This window comes from Nicotiana tabacum, chromosome 14, assembly GCF_000715075.1.
Source record: "Nicotiana tabacum cultivar K326 chromosome 14, ASM71507v2, whole genome shotgun sequence".
Classification (NCBI taxonomy): Eukaryota; Viridiplantae; Streptophyta; class Magnoliopsida; order Solanales; family Solanaceae; genus Nicotiana; species Nicotiana tabacum.
Genome location: NC_134093.1, coordinates 62,820,272 through 62,835,158, shown reverse-complemented (window position 1 = coordinate 62,835,158; position 14,887 = coordinate 62,820,272).

Sequence of the window (14,887 nt, the reverse complement as noted above, 5' to 3'; positions counted from 1 at the left end):
AATAGTTTGCTAGGACAGACCATCAATCTGCGGTTGAAAAGCTGCGATAAGTTTGACCTGTGTGCCCAACTCCCACTGTACTTCTCTCTAAAAGTGAGATTTTAACAGTGAAAAACCTCATACATAACCGATAAGAAATACCGCGACTCAATACAAAATCCCTCAAAATCCGGGTATCATTGAGTACATGAGCTACTAAATATCAACATAGTCAAAACTTCTAATTCAACTGTTTGGAAAGAGAGAACAATGCTAAATGTCACGCCCCGAACTCGAGGAGCGCGACCGACGCTCAACCGAGTGAACCCAGTCGAGCAAGCCTATGTTACATCAACCTCTCATCATAACTCATGCATGATTTATCAAAACATAATTAGATCATGACTTTAATATTGAATACATTTGGCTCAATGGCCCATAATTTCTTTTTCTTTTCTTTTTCTCGTGATGGGTACATAGATTCATAAATATCTGTGAACATAAATACATGACAAAACTCAAAACTTAAGTACATGACCCACAGTTATATGGAACTTCTAAGACAATAGATACCTAAGTACATAAAACCAACTAGACTCGAATGCCTACTGGAATTATAGCGGGCTCACCATAATCTGATGCGCAGAAGATCCCTACCAAAGATCCATATCATCCTGTAGAAATATACCTGCATCCATTAAAAGATTCAGCTCCCCCGGCAAAAGGGACATGAGTACATGTGGAATAGTACTCGCATGTAAGGCAGTCAAAAAAATAAGTTACAAGCAAAATCTGGTGTTAACGAGTACACAAGCACTACTAAATAACAAGTTACAAGCAAAATCATCTAATACAACTGTCTGAATAATAGTATCGTAAAGATAGAGATATCTGAAAGAGAACTTCAAGAACTACAGACGACATAACAACTATCTCGTAGTCCCCCAAAAGCTGGCAATAACTCAAGTCTAAAAATCACCTTGACTGGATGTACCTGGATCCACACACGAAGTGCAGAGTGTAGTATGAGTACAACCAACCCCATGTACTTAATAAGTAATAACACTAACCTTGGGCTGAAAGCAGTGACGAGTTCAGGACAATAGTCAAATGCCAATATCAATAACCGTTAACAATTCATAATATAAAGGAAGAATCGTAGAAATAGTAGCTCAATGATATCATGTTCAGCTTTTTAACATTTATGAAATTTAGACATGCTTTCAAGTATAATAGTTAAAGCCCAACACAAATAAAACATTTCATTTAACAGCTAGCATGTGGAAGGTACACCTCTATCCCTACATGTCAAGTACACATGTCAATCAACTATGTCATAGTGGATCTATCGATATTCACACTTAGCACTGTATGAGCGCCTGGCATAACTGCCCATCTTCAAGAACATATATAAAACATTGTGCCTGCGCCCACTGATGAAATGTCAGACTCTGAAGGGGCAGATCCTGCCCAAGCGCTAATCATAATCATTTAGCCCAATAGTGAGATCTAGTGAACGCATCTCCCCAAAACAATAACACTTAGCCCAATATGGCTTTGGTGTATGCGTCACCTAAAATCAATACCAAACCGGCTCTATGGCCCAAACTCTGTCATTTACCCTTCAAGTCTCAGATAAACACAACTCAAAATACTCTGTTTAATAGTGTTACCCTTAAGCGATATCAACAACATCTGGGGAATCAAATAAGAAGTAATGAGACAGATATATCATACACGAATATAGTATCATGAGTGAGAACATGCGTGCAAATAATGTATATAACCAAAAATAACAAGAATAGCCCTATCAAGTCTCAAATAGTTAGCACTTAGCCTAGACATGATGCCTAACATGAATCACAGTTCAAATAACTAAACAAGTAGAGGAAACACATGGATAACAAGATATGATAGAAAAACAAGCCTTGTAATAGCCTAAAGGCCTCCCCAAACCATTACCACACCGGTGTGCGCACACACGCCCATCAACTAACTCGTTCGTTACCCCAATATCTTTCATATAACGTAGTTCTCAAGGTTAAATACCCTAAAATCCAATTTTATATGTGTTACTTACCTCAAAACGCGCAAATCAAAACTCCAAGAAGCCCTTCACACGCGTATTGGCCTCCAAACGATTAGAATCTAGTCAGAAACAACTCAATATCAACAAATAATGCCGTAGGAAACAACTTCAGACAATAAAGTTGCAATCTATATTAAAATCAAAAATGTCAACCCGGGCCTACACCCCGAAACCCGATCAAACTCACAAATTCCGATATGAGTCCAACCATACCAAACTCATCCAATTCTGACTCCAAATCGACCTTCAAATCCTTAATTTTCATTTTTTAAAAGGTTCTTACAAAATTCCCAATTTCTCTACTTCAAATCCCCAAATACATGATAAAAACTAAGATGGAATCATGAATAATGAACAAATCCGAGTTAAAAACACTTACCCCGATCCTAATAGTTAAAATCCCCTCCAAAATCGCCCAATTCCGAGCTCTACAACCCAAAATATGATATAATAACTCTAAACCTCGAAATGGGATTTAAAAGAGTCTGCCCAGTTATTACATTTCGCGAATGTGGAAAATGCCTCATGTTCACGTAGAACAAATCTCACCAGCTTCCAATTTCTCTTACGTGAATGCAACATCTCAGTCATGAGCGCGATGGTCAATCCCCTAGAGCTTCGCGATCACGTTCCAGATCTCGCAACCGCGAAGAACAAACGCCTGACATTCCCAGACCCTCCTTCCTTCTACGCGAACACGTCAGCTAGCTCGCGTTCGCGATGAACAGCCTACCTCAACCTTCCTAAATACGTCCCTGAACTCACGAACGTGATGCACAATTCCACCAGCCACCAAATAATTCTATGCGATTGCGATCCTCTCTTCACGATCGCAAATAAGGAAACCAGATGCTGGGGTTCAACAGTTCCTCTATGACCAAAATGAAGTCGGACTTGATCTGAATCACACCCGAGCCCTCGGGACCCATTCCAAACATATCAATAGATCCAAAAACACGATACGAACTTAGTCGAAGCCTCAAATCATATCAAACAAAATCAAAATCACGAATCACACCCCAATTCAAGCCTAATGAAACTAATGGACTTCCATCTTCTAAAACCAATGCCGAACCATATCAAATGAATTCCAAATGACCTCAAATTTTGTGCACTTGTCCCAAATGATACAACAGACCTATTCTAACTCCCGAAATAAAAATCCCTACCCAGTATCGACATAGTCAACTCTCGGTCAAGCCTCTCAAACTTCCAAACCTTCAACTTTCCTACTTTCGCCAAAAAGTCTCAAACCAACCTACGGACCTCCAAATCAATATACGGACATATGCGTTAGTCCAAAATCACCATACAAAGATATTGGAACTATCAAAATTTTATTCAGGAGTCATCTACAGAAAAGTCAAACTCTGATAAACTCTTTTAACTTAAGATTCTAACCTTGGGACTAAGTGTCCCAATTTACTTCGAAACCTCTCCGAAACTAATCCAACTACCCGACAAGTCAAATAACCACAAATAAACATAGAAGGAGTGATAAATAGGGGAATAGGGCTACAATACACAAAACAACCTGCTGGGTCGTTACATTCTCCCCCTCTTAAACAAACGTTCGTCCTAAAATGGGTCCAGAATCATACTTAGAGTCTCAAATAGGTGTGGATATCTACTCTGCATCTCCCTCTTGTCCTCCCGAGTAGCCTCCTCAACCGGCCGACCTCTCCAATGATCTTCACTAATGCTATATTCTTCGACCTCAACTTTTGAACCTACCAGTCCAAAATGGCCATCGGTTCCACATCATAAGTGAAATCCCCATCTAACTGAACCGTGCTGAAGTCCAAGACATGTGACAGATCACCATAATACTTCCGGAGCATAGAAACATGAAACACAGGGTGAACACGTGATAGTCTAGGTAGTAATGCAAGTATGTAGGCCACCTCTCCAATCCTCTCAAGCACCTCAAAAGGACCAATATATCGAGGGCTCAACTTGCCCTTCTTTCAAAACCTCATCACACCCTTCATGGGCAAAACTCTGAGTAACACCTTCTCACTCACCGTATATGCAACATCATGAACCTTCCTACCAGCATAACTCTTATGTCTGGATTGTGCTGTAGGAAGTTGGTTCTGAATCAACTTGACTTTCTCCAAGGCATCCCAAACCAAATCAGTACCTAACAACCTAGCCTCTCCCGGCTCAAACCAACCAACTAGAGAACGACACCGCCTCCTATATAAGGCCATATAATGAGCCATCAGAATACTCGATTGGTAGCTATTGTTGTAGGCAAATACTGTAAGCAGTAAGAATGATCCCATGAACTCCCGAAATCCATAACACATACGCGTAGCCTATCCTCCAAGATCTGAATGGTGCTTGGACTGTCTGTCCGTCTCGGGATGAAATACTGTAATCAACTCAACACGTGCACCTAACTCATGCTGCATTGCTCCAGAAATGAGATGTGAACTACGTGCCTCAATCGGAGATAATGGATGTCGGTACACCATGAAGATGAACAATCTCTCGGATATAGATATGAGCCAGCTGCTCTGAAGAATTGGTAGTCACAACTAGGATGAAGTGTGCAAACATGGTCAGTCTATCCATAATTACCCACACTGCGTCGAATTTCTTCAAAGTCTGTGGGAGCCCAACAACGAAATACAAGGTAATACGCTCATACTTCCACTCGGGAATTGTCATGCCCCGACCTCGGGGAGCGCAACCAATGCTCAACCGAGATACCCCGATCAATCAAGCCTACTTGATGCCTTCTACCCAACCTTATCCATGAACAATATAAGAAGCAGTAACAAGAGATAAACATGAGAAGAGTAAAGTGTTCCACATTCTTTTTCCATTACTCAAAGGAGATTCATTCTACAATTTCCAAAATATTACAAGTTCATAATTACGAGAGAAAACATGTTTGCCAAATACCAACACTTCTAGTTCATTACCCAACATCGAATATCGCCCACAACATGTCTACAAAGCCTCTAAGTATAGCAGCAGAGTAGTATAAAAATGCCAGCGACAAGGCCCTGGCTATACCTCAAAACACAATGTACAATGTCAAGTGACATAAGGCCCGAAACATAATAGGGCTCACCAAAACCTGCCGAGTAGAGAGAAACTGCTAACGAGGATCAAAGCTACCCGCTAACGAACCACCTACATCCATTAAAGATGCAGCGCCCCTGGCAAAAGGGACGTTAGTACATATGAAATAGTACTAGTATGTAAAGCTAAATATCCGCTCATGAAATAGAATGCCAATATAAGAAGGGAAAAATCTTGAAAATAGCAAGTAACAACCAATGGTATCCGAATGCCAAGTTAAAACATAAGAAATTAATATTTTTGGTTGGGAGATCATTAGCCTCCGTTCATCACACCATCACGAGGCATGAAGTCCGATCACAAACTCGATCGGCTGATCCATCTCTCCACGAACAATGTGGATTGACATGGTTCTACGAAAAAAGATGATACCAAGAGTAGGAACCACTATGCGCGTGACATGGCGTCCGATCTCCACCCGATCTACGCATAGTGGTTCCTACATATGCCGTGTGGGTCGACTTCCAATTCAGGGCTAACATCAATATCATCCAAGAGTAGGAACCACTATGCGCGTGACATGGCGTCCGATTTCCACCCGACATGCGCATAGTGGTTCCTACATATGCCGTGTGGGCAGACTTCCAATTCAGGGCTAACATCAATCTCATCCCAATTAAGGGGAATAATCTCATCATATCAATCCCAATCCATCCCTACACCGATACGTATAGTTTCGGGTGTGGTATAACCCACCCTTCATCGACTCGCTAATGATACTCCCAAAAATATTTTGTTTTTCACACAAAGGAAACAAAAATATAAATGCATTCACCTCATAACCTTTCACACCATATAAAACTCCGTTAGTACTTTCAACCACTCACAACATTATTTCATTGGCTCTCTTGGCCATTCATATAGTTAAATGATTGTGATTTGAAAGGTACTTCTGTGTGTTATGATTTAAATATGTGCAGCTTATGTCTAGATACCACTCTTGATATGATGAGATTAGTGACGTTGTTATACATGGTGATGTTTTGTCAAGTTGTGGATGTATTGTTAGGAATTGTTTTGGTATTACTCTGACAGGTGAATAGGCCTGAATACAAAGGAAACTCTGGTAAAATTTTCAGAAAGTTAGGAAGTTAGGCAAATCTGGGGCTGATGTTATGTGGTACAACTGAAACTGTGTTAAGCAAACCTTGATCCTCATTCGAGGACGAATGATCTTAAGTGGGGGGGGGAGAGATGTAAGGACCCGTAAAAATTTAAACCAAAAACTCAAGGTTTCGTGGTGCCAAGATAGATCCCTGCGTTATATTAGTAGAAATTCTTCGGACTTTTTGGAATGAACTGTACCCTACGGACTGAGAGGAAAATGTTTCATAGAAGAACGCATTTCTGCAGCCCATTATGCGGCCGCATAATCACTCTGCGAATCGCATAATGGCCGCAGAGTGAAGCAGTAAGTTTGGCCAACTTGAGGTCAGTTTTGCGGTCGATTATGCGACCGCATAATCGATATGCTGACTACATATCGATCGCATAATCCCTCTTGAGTTTTTGCAGAGGGAGTTCTGCGGTGCATTATGCGACCGCAGAACGAGTATGCGGACCGCATACTGGTCGCATACCTGAGCCAAAAGCTTAGGCCACTGAGGGCCATTTCTGCGGTTACTTTGCGGATCGCATAACCATTATGCGGTCGCATATGCGACCGCAGACCTGTGTCGGGGCACCATTTTTTTTAATTTAAAACCCGACCCCTATTCCGTTAAAATACCCCTTAGGTCTATTTTGAGCTCATTTTCAGATGTTTCTAGAGTGAGAGAGAGAGAGAGGGTTCAAGAGGGAGGGTCTAAGTTTTCATCAAATTAATCTTCAACCATCACTCAAAGCTTGGAAATATTCAAGTAGAGTACCAAATTCTTCATCCAAAAAGGTAAGACTTCATCTCCCCAGCTCTTAATTTCAAACATAGCTATAATGGGGTATTAATAAGATGGTCCATGGGTGTGAGGGTTGTTTATCTTGCATGCATGTGATAAAGAGTGTGGGAAAAATAAGAAGTGAACTAAAACCTTGAACGTTTTCCTAATTTTGGGTTGAATTTGTATATTGCTAAACTAGATTGAGGTTGCTAAGGGTTCCGGAAAATTGTAGAGTCTAAAGAAGCGCAATTGAGGTATGCTGGCTAAACTTTCTCTCTTGGAATTGAATTCCATAATGTTTCTGTAAGTTTCAAACTGTGGGTTACGTATTAAAAGGTTATGGATTTGAGTCGTGTTTCAATGAAAGATAGAGTTGTCTAAAAGCTTTTATACTAAATTCATGCCCATTAGTGGCTGCTTTAACTAATGCTTTGATTTATAAATATATCCAGTGCGATTCGAGTTCTATATGCTCATGTGTTGAAATTGTACATTGTCATTTCTGGGGGAGAGTATTGCAAGAGTAAATGTTGTATTGACTGTTTATGATTTTTCATGTGTGTTTCTATTGTTGGTTGGTATGCTTCATTCTTTGGGAAGAAACCATTTGTGTTTGAAGTTTCCATTTCAAATGGATATGAAGTATATGATTTTTTAAAATATCCTATATGTTAATACTTGATGGTGATATTTGAAATTGAAAAAGGTAAAAGTGTGGAATATGAAATACGGCCATTGTGCCAGGAATAAAGAATCTGGTGAATGGCCTAATGAGCCAAGGAAATATTGTCGTTGTGAATGACTGGAAATACTAATGAGAGATCCTACAATGTGAAAGATGTTGAGGTGAGTTCAATTGTATTTATGATATTTCTGTTTGCAAATCAAATCAAAACTATTTTTGGAAGCATCATTAGCAATACCGAGGAAGGGTGGGTCATAAGGCCCACACCTGAAACTACACGTGCTGATGTAGGGGTGGATTGTGATATTATTCCCCTTAATTGGGATGAAATTGGAACCTTTGTGGATTGGAAAAGTCAACCCGCACGGCATATGTGGGAAGGCAGCCTAGCTGATCGGGTGGAGATCAGACGCCATATTGTGCATATGGTGGTACTACTCTTGGTAATAACTTTCTTTCACATCCATGTCAAACCACATTGTTCGTGGGGAGATGGCCTAGCCGATCGGGTGTGATCGGACTCCGTGCTAACAAAGACGGTGGTATATCGGTGCTGATGATCTCCCAACCAAAATTATATATGAAGTTTGTATTTTGAAAATTATTATGTTTTAACTAGACGTATGGGCATTCTATTTTGAAAGAGGATTTTTAGCTATATATACTAGTGCTATTCGACAGTACTAATGTCCTTTTTGCCGGGGGCGCTGCATCTTTAATGGATGCAGGTGGTTCTTCAATAGGCGACATTGATCAGTGATAGCAGTACACTCTTTTCAGCTGACTTGGTGAGCCCCACTTTATTCCGGGGTCATGTATCTTTTGCTTCTCATGTACAGTGTTTTAAGGTATAGCCAGGGCCTTGTTGCCGGCATTTTCATATTAATCTTCTATTGTATTTAGAGGCTCCGTAGACAGGTTGTGGGTTATGGTTGATGTTGGGAATTGAACTAGAAATGTTGGTACTTGGAAATTATGTTTTTCATTAATTGTATAAACTCGTAATGTTTTTGGAAATTGTGAATGAAGCTACTAATAGAAATGAAAAGGAAGTTGTTAATAAAATCTTTTCAGTGATTGATTAATGGAGTACATCTCCTCTTTATTCATGGATGAGTTTGGGTAGAAGTAAGTCTAATAGGCTTGCTCGGCCGGGTTCTCTCGGTTGAGCGCCGGTCGCGCTCCCTGAGTTTGGGGCGTGACAGTCCGAGACCCGTAACAAAAAATAAGGCGATCTTAGCACAGATATACCACCGTGATTTTAGCTCGGAGTCTGATCACGGCCCGATCATGTTGGCCGTCTCACCCAAAGACATCAACCACAATCACAATCATTATCTCAATCTCTATCATTGTTTCAATCATAATCTCAAGCACAATCACCACCATGTGTGCGGCATGGCGTCCGATCATGACCCGACCGGCTAGGCCGTCTCACCACAATGTTGTGTGGATCGACATCACCCTTTTCTAGCAATCATCTCATTCCAATAAAGGGAAATATTCTCATCACATCAATCTCATCCCAATAAAGGGGTACAATCACAATTCACTTCTACACCGGCACGTGTAGTTTCGGGGACCTACCCTTCCTCAGTGACTAATGATACTCCCAGGGTATTAATTTATTTAAAGGATTGACAACTCATTTCATTATCTTTTATACATCATTCAACTCATTGGCACTAATTGCCATAACAAAATGTCACTCTTGGCACGTTGGCTGTATTTCATATTTCATGTTTATCTCATTCACTTTCAAACATCATCACGGATCATTAACAACAAATCATTTCTATTCAAGACTTTAAGTCCACATATGAGCAAATAAGAATGTTCAGCACATTGAGACTTCTTACACAATTTGGCATAATAGCGAATCACGAATTAAAGTTATAACATTTAGACATGCAACCCATGCTTCGAGCACATTTTCAAATAGAACATAACATAATAAGAACATTTAGAATACACATTGAACATATATCTTTTCACATAAGACTTATTCAGAATAATCGATTTATAATGAACAACTCAGGACTTACAAGGACATTGTGGGGTTCAATTCTAAAAGAGGAGTTTAGCCAACATGCCTCTCCTCGAGCTTTTTAAATTACTACGATGTTCCGGAATTCTTAGCCACTTTGATCTATTTAGAGATATACCAAAACTGAACACAAATTAGGAAGGAGTTCATAGTTCCAGCTCATTTGAGCATTTTATCAAATACTAGGTGTGCATTATGGTTGCAAGGTCCTCCTATGGTGGATTTCTTCATCCCCAACCCAATATCTACCCTTTTCTAGCTCAAAAACCTTCCTACAACTTTGGTGGTACATGCATGCATAGATAACAACCCTCATTCTCAAAACCTTCCTCCCCATCCCCATTACCTATTCTCAAACAAAATTTCGAAATTGAAGGTTAGGGCTAGAATCTTACCTCTTGGTTGAAGACCTTGTGAGCTTTCTTGTTGAATTTCAAGGCTTGAGCAAAATTTTGGATGAACAATTAGCTTAGGGATTTCACCTCTCACTCTAGGGCACTTCCTTTCTCTAAAATATCAGATATTCCCTTCAAAAATGGTCCCTTATGCCTAATCATTGAGATAGGGTCGGGTTATAAAAATTAGAAAAATGAAGCCCCAATGCAGATCTGCGGTCGCATATGCGACCGCATAATGCTTCTGCGGTCCACAAAATGGACCGCATAATGGTCTTCCGAAACTGGGCATTTCTGCCTCACTCTACGACCAGTCTGCGGTCCGCAGACCAATTCTGCGGTCGCATAATGAGCCGCAGAACTTCCCTCCGAAAATTTATGTTGGATCTGCGATGGATTATGCGGCCCGCGAATGATTATGCGGCCATATAATGGACCGCATAATGGCTCAAACGTTTGCCCAAATTGCTTCCTCACTCTGCGGCAGATTTCCGGTCCGCAGATCAGTTCTGCGACCGCAGAAATGCCCTGCACTTCCAAATATTTTCTTCAACTCCCCAACGCGCTGTTCAACATAAAAGGTCTGAACCGCAGCGAGCTTCTCTACAATCATCAACACATAAGTCTACCCCGGCATCACAAAACCCTGGGTTTTAGGTAAACTTTTATGGGGCTCGCCGCAAAGAATCTCTACAATCATCAACACATAAGTCAATTCCAACATAACGAAACCCTGGGTTTTAGGTAAAATTATACGGGGCCTTACATCCTCCCCAGCTTACGATCATTCGTCCTCGAATGAGGGCCAAAATTCGCCATTAGAGACCAATGTGACTCAGCTGCTATAACACACCAACAGTTCTAAAATTTTGATTAACTCCCCAAATTTCCAAAATTTTTGCCAGAGTTTCCCCTGTAACTGGGCCTATCCACCTGTCAGAAAATCCCAGAAACCAACCCTAACAACATATACATGAACCAACGACGCAACATACCATAAAAACAACGCCAACAGTGGTCTCACGAGCAGTATATCACCAAAATAGAACACACTTAACATCAATTTTACAAATGATACATAATTCATAGAAGGTAAACTCTTAGCATTTTCATAGAACACAACTCTATAAATACATGGCTATTGAAACAAATGAGGGTATTTCTTCTTCATTTCTTCCTCGGCCTCCCAGGTGGCCTCTTCAACCTGCTAGTTCTGCCATAGTACTTTCACGAAGGAAATTTCTTTATTTCTCAGCTTACGGACTTGCCTATAAAGAATGGCAATAGGAATTTCTTCAAAAGTCAATTCCTCGTTAACCTCAATAGCCTCAACTGGAATAATAAGAGACGGATCTCCAACCACCTTCTTTAACATGGATACGTGGAACACCGGGTGTACTAAAGACATCTCTAGAGGTAGTTCAAGCTTGTAAGCCACCCGACCAATCCTCTGAATGATTATGTACGGTCCAACATACCTCAGACTCAACTTCCCTTTCTTACCAAACCGTATTATACCCTTCATGGGGGAAACCTTCAAGAATACCCAATCATTCTCTTTAAACTCCAAATCCCTACGACGTACATCCAAATAGGACTTTGGATAACTCTGAGCAGTTTTCAACCGTTCTGTAATGATCTTAACCTTCTCCATATCCTAATGCATGAGGTCTGGCCCTGTCAACTCTGCTTCCCCAATCTCAAACCATCCAATGGGAGATCTACATCTCATACCATATAAAGCCTCGAACAAATCCATCTGAATGCTAGCATGATAACTGTTGTTGTAAGCAAATTCTATGAGTGGCAAATGATCATCCCAGCTACCCTTGAAGTCAAGAACACAAGTGCGCAATATATGCTCAAGCGTCTGAATAGTCCGCTCTTCCTGCCCATCAGTCTGCGGGTGAAAGGTTGTACTAAGATTCACTTGAGTGTCCAAACCTTGCTGAAATTTTTTACAAAAATTAGCCGTGAATTGTGCCCCCCGATCTGAGATAATTGAAACTGGAGTGCCATGCAACTTGGTTATTTCCTTGATGTACAACTGATCATATTTTTCCACTGTGTCGGTAGCCTTAACAGTTAAGAAGTGTGCTAATTTAGTGAGTCGATCCCCAATCACCCAAATCGAGTCAAACTTGTGAGGAGTGCGAGGTAGTCTTACCACAAAGTCCATATTGATCGTCTCCCATTTCCACATTGGAATTTCTATGTTCTGTGCCAACCCACTGGGCCTTTGGTGTTCGGCCTTCACTTGTTGACAATTTGGACATCTTGCCACAAAGTCTGCTACATTCCTCTTCATATCATTCCACTAGTAGACTTTTTTTAGATCATGATACATCATTGTAGATCCGGGTGCACGGAATACCTAGAAATGTGAGCCTCGGTCATGATTCTTTCTTGAAGACCATCTACATTTGGAACACATAGCCCCCTTGGTACCTTAGTGTACCATCATCCATGCCAAGAGAAAAGGCCATGGTCTTATTTTATGAATCCCCTCCTTCAATTGTACCAACAATGGATCGTCGTATTACTTCTCATTGACTTCCACAACAAGCGATGATTCAGCCCTATTTTGTACAATCACTCCTCCTTCACTAGAGTCTGCAACACGGACTCCCAAACCAGCCAACCGATGAACCTCCTTGGCCAACGGCCTTTTATATGCCTCGAAGTGAGCCAAACTGCCCATAGATTTCCCGCTAAGAGCATCCGCCACAACATTAGCCTTCCCCGGATGATATAGGATATCGATGTCGTAATCCTTGAGTAACTCAAGCCATCTTCTCTGCCTCAGATTCAATTCCTTCTATTTGAAAATATATTAAAGGCTCTTATGGTCCGTGAATATATCCACATTGACCCCATATAAATAATGATGCCAAATCTTCAATGCAAATACCGCCGCCGCAAGCTCTAAGTCATGTGTTAGATAGTTCTTTTCATGATTCTTGAGTTGCCTAAAAGCATAAGCTATCACCTTGCCATGTTGTATTAATACACACCCAAGTCCGATCCTTGAAGCATCACAATATACCATAAACCCATATGTACCCTCTGGTAGGGTCAACACCGGTGTCGTAGACAATCTTGCTTTCAACTCCTGGAAGCTCCTTTCACAAGCATCGGACCATTGGAACTTAACCGCCTTCTGTGTCAATTTAGTCAACGGAGAGGCAAGAGTAGAGAACCCCTCCACAAATTTCCTGTAATACCCCGCTAAGCCTAAGAAACTGCGAATCTCTATTGTAGTTGGAGGTGTAGGCCAATTCTTCACAGCTGCAATCTTCTGAGGATCAACCTTAATTCCTTCTCTGGAGACGACATGACATAAGAACGTGACAGATTCAAGCCAAAATTCACATTTCAAAAACTTCCCATACAACTTGTGCTAATATAGAGTTTGTAGAACTGCCCTGAGATGATCGGCATGATCCTCTTGACTACGTGAATATACAAGGATATTGTCAATAAACATTATCACAAAGGAGTCAAGAAAAGGCTTGAAGACTTGATTCATAAGATCCATGAAAGCTGAGGGGGCATTTGTTAGCCCAAAAGACATTACCAGGAATTCAAAGTGCCCATACCTGGTCTTGAAAGCTATTTTTGGAAATATCCTGCTCCCCGATCTTCAATTAGTGATACCCAGATCTTAAATAAATCTTGGAGAAGTACTTAGCACCCTGCAATTGATCAAACAAGTCATTTATCCTTGGCAGTGGGTGCTTATTTTTTATTGTAACCTTGTTGAGCTGCCGATAGTCAATACAAATTCTTAGAGACCCATCCTTCTTTCTTACAAATAGAACCGGTGTACCCCAAGGCGACACACTCGGCCGAATGAAACCTTTCTCTAACAAATCCTTCAATTGTTCCTTTAGCTCCTTCAATTCTATCGGTGCCATTCTGTAGGGTGGAATAAATATAGGTTGTGTGCCTGGCATCACATCAATCCCAAAATCAATTTCCCTGTCTGGTGGAATCCCAGGGAGCTCATACGGAAAGACCTCCGAAAATTCATTCACAACCGGCACAGAATCAAGTGTAGGTGCATCAACATCGGTGTCTGTAACCCGGACCAAATGTTAAATACACCCCTTGTTAATCATCTTCATGGCCTTAAGGTAAGAAATAAATCTACCTTTCGGCACTACATCATCCCCCTTCAATTCAATCACTGACTCATTTCGAAATTCAAATCTAATGGTTCTGGTTCGACAATCAAGCATGGCAAAACATGAATAAAGTCAGTCTATCCCCATAATTACATCAAAATCAACCATCCCTAATTCAATGAGATCGGCCATGGTGTCCCTACCAGGCACCGTGACAACACAATCCCTATAAACCCACGCGGCCACAATAGACTCACCAACCGGAGTAGATACAAAGAACGGCTCATAAAGTTGTTCCGTTCTATCCCAAATTCCATAGCAACATAGGGACTGACATAGGACAAAGTGGAATCGGGATTAATAAGAGAATACACATCATGAGATTATACAGTCAATATATCTGTGACAACACTGGAGAAGCCTCTAAACTTTGGCGACCCTTTATAGCATAGAAACGGTTGGGTCCTCCCGAACTTTGTGTACCACCCCTAGATGCACCACGCCCTGCGGGTGCTGGAGTGCCTCGAGCTGAAGGAGGTGTTGTGGATGTAGTTGTTGCATAACTGGCTGGTTGTGCCATACCCCTACCCAC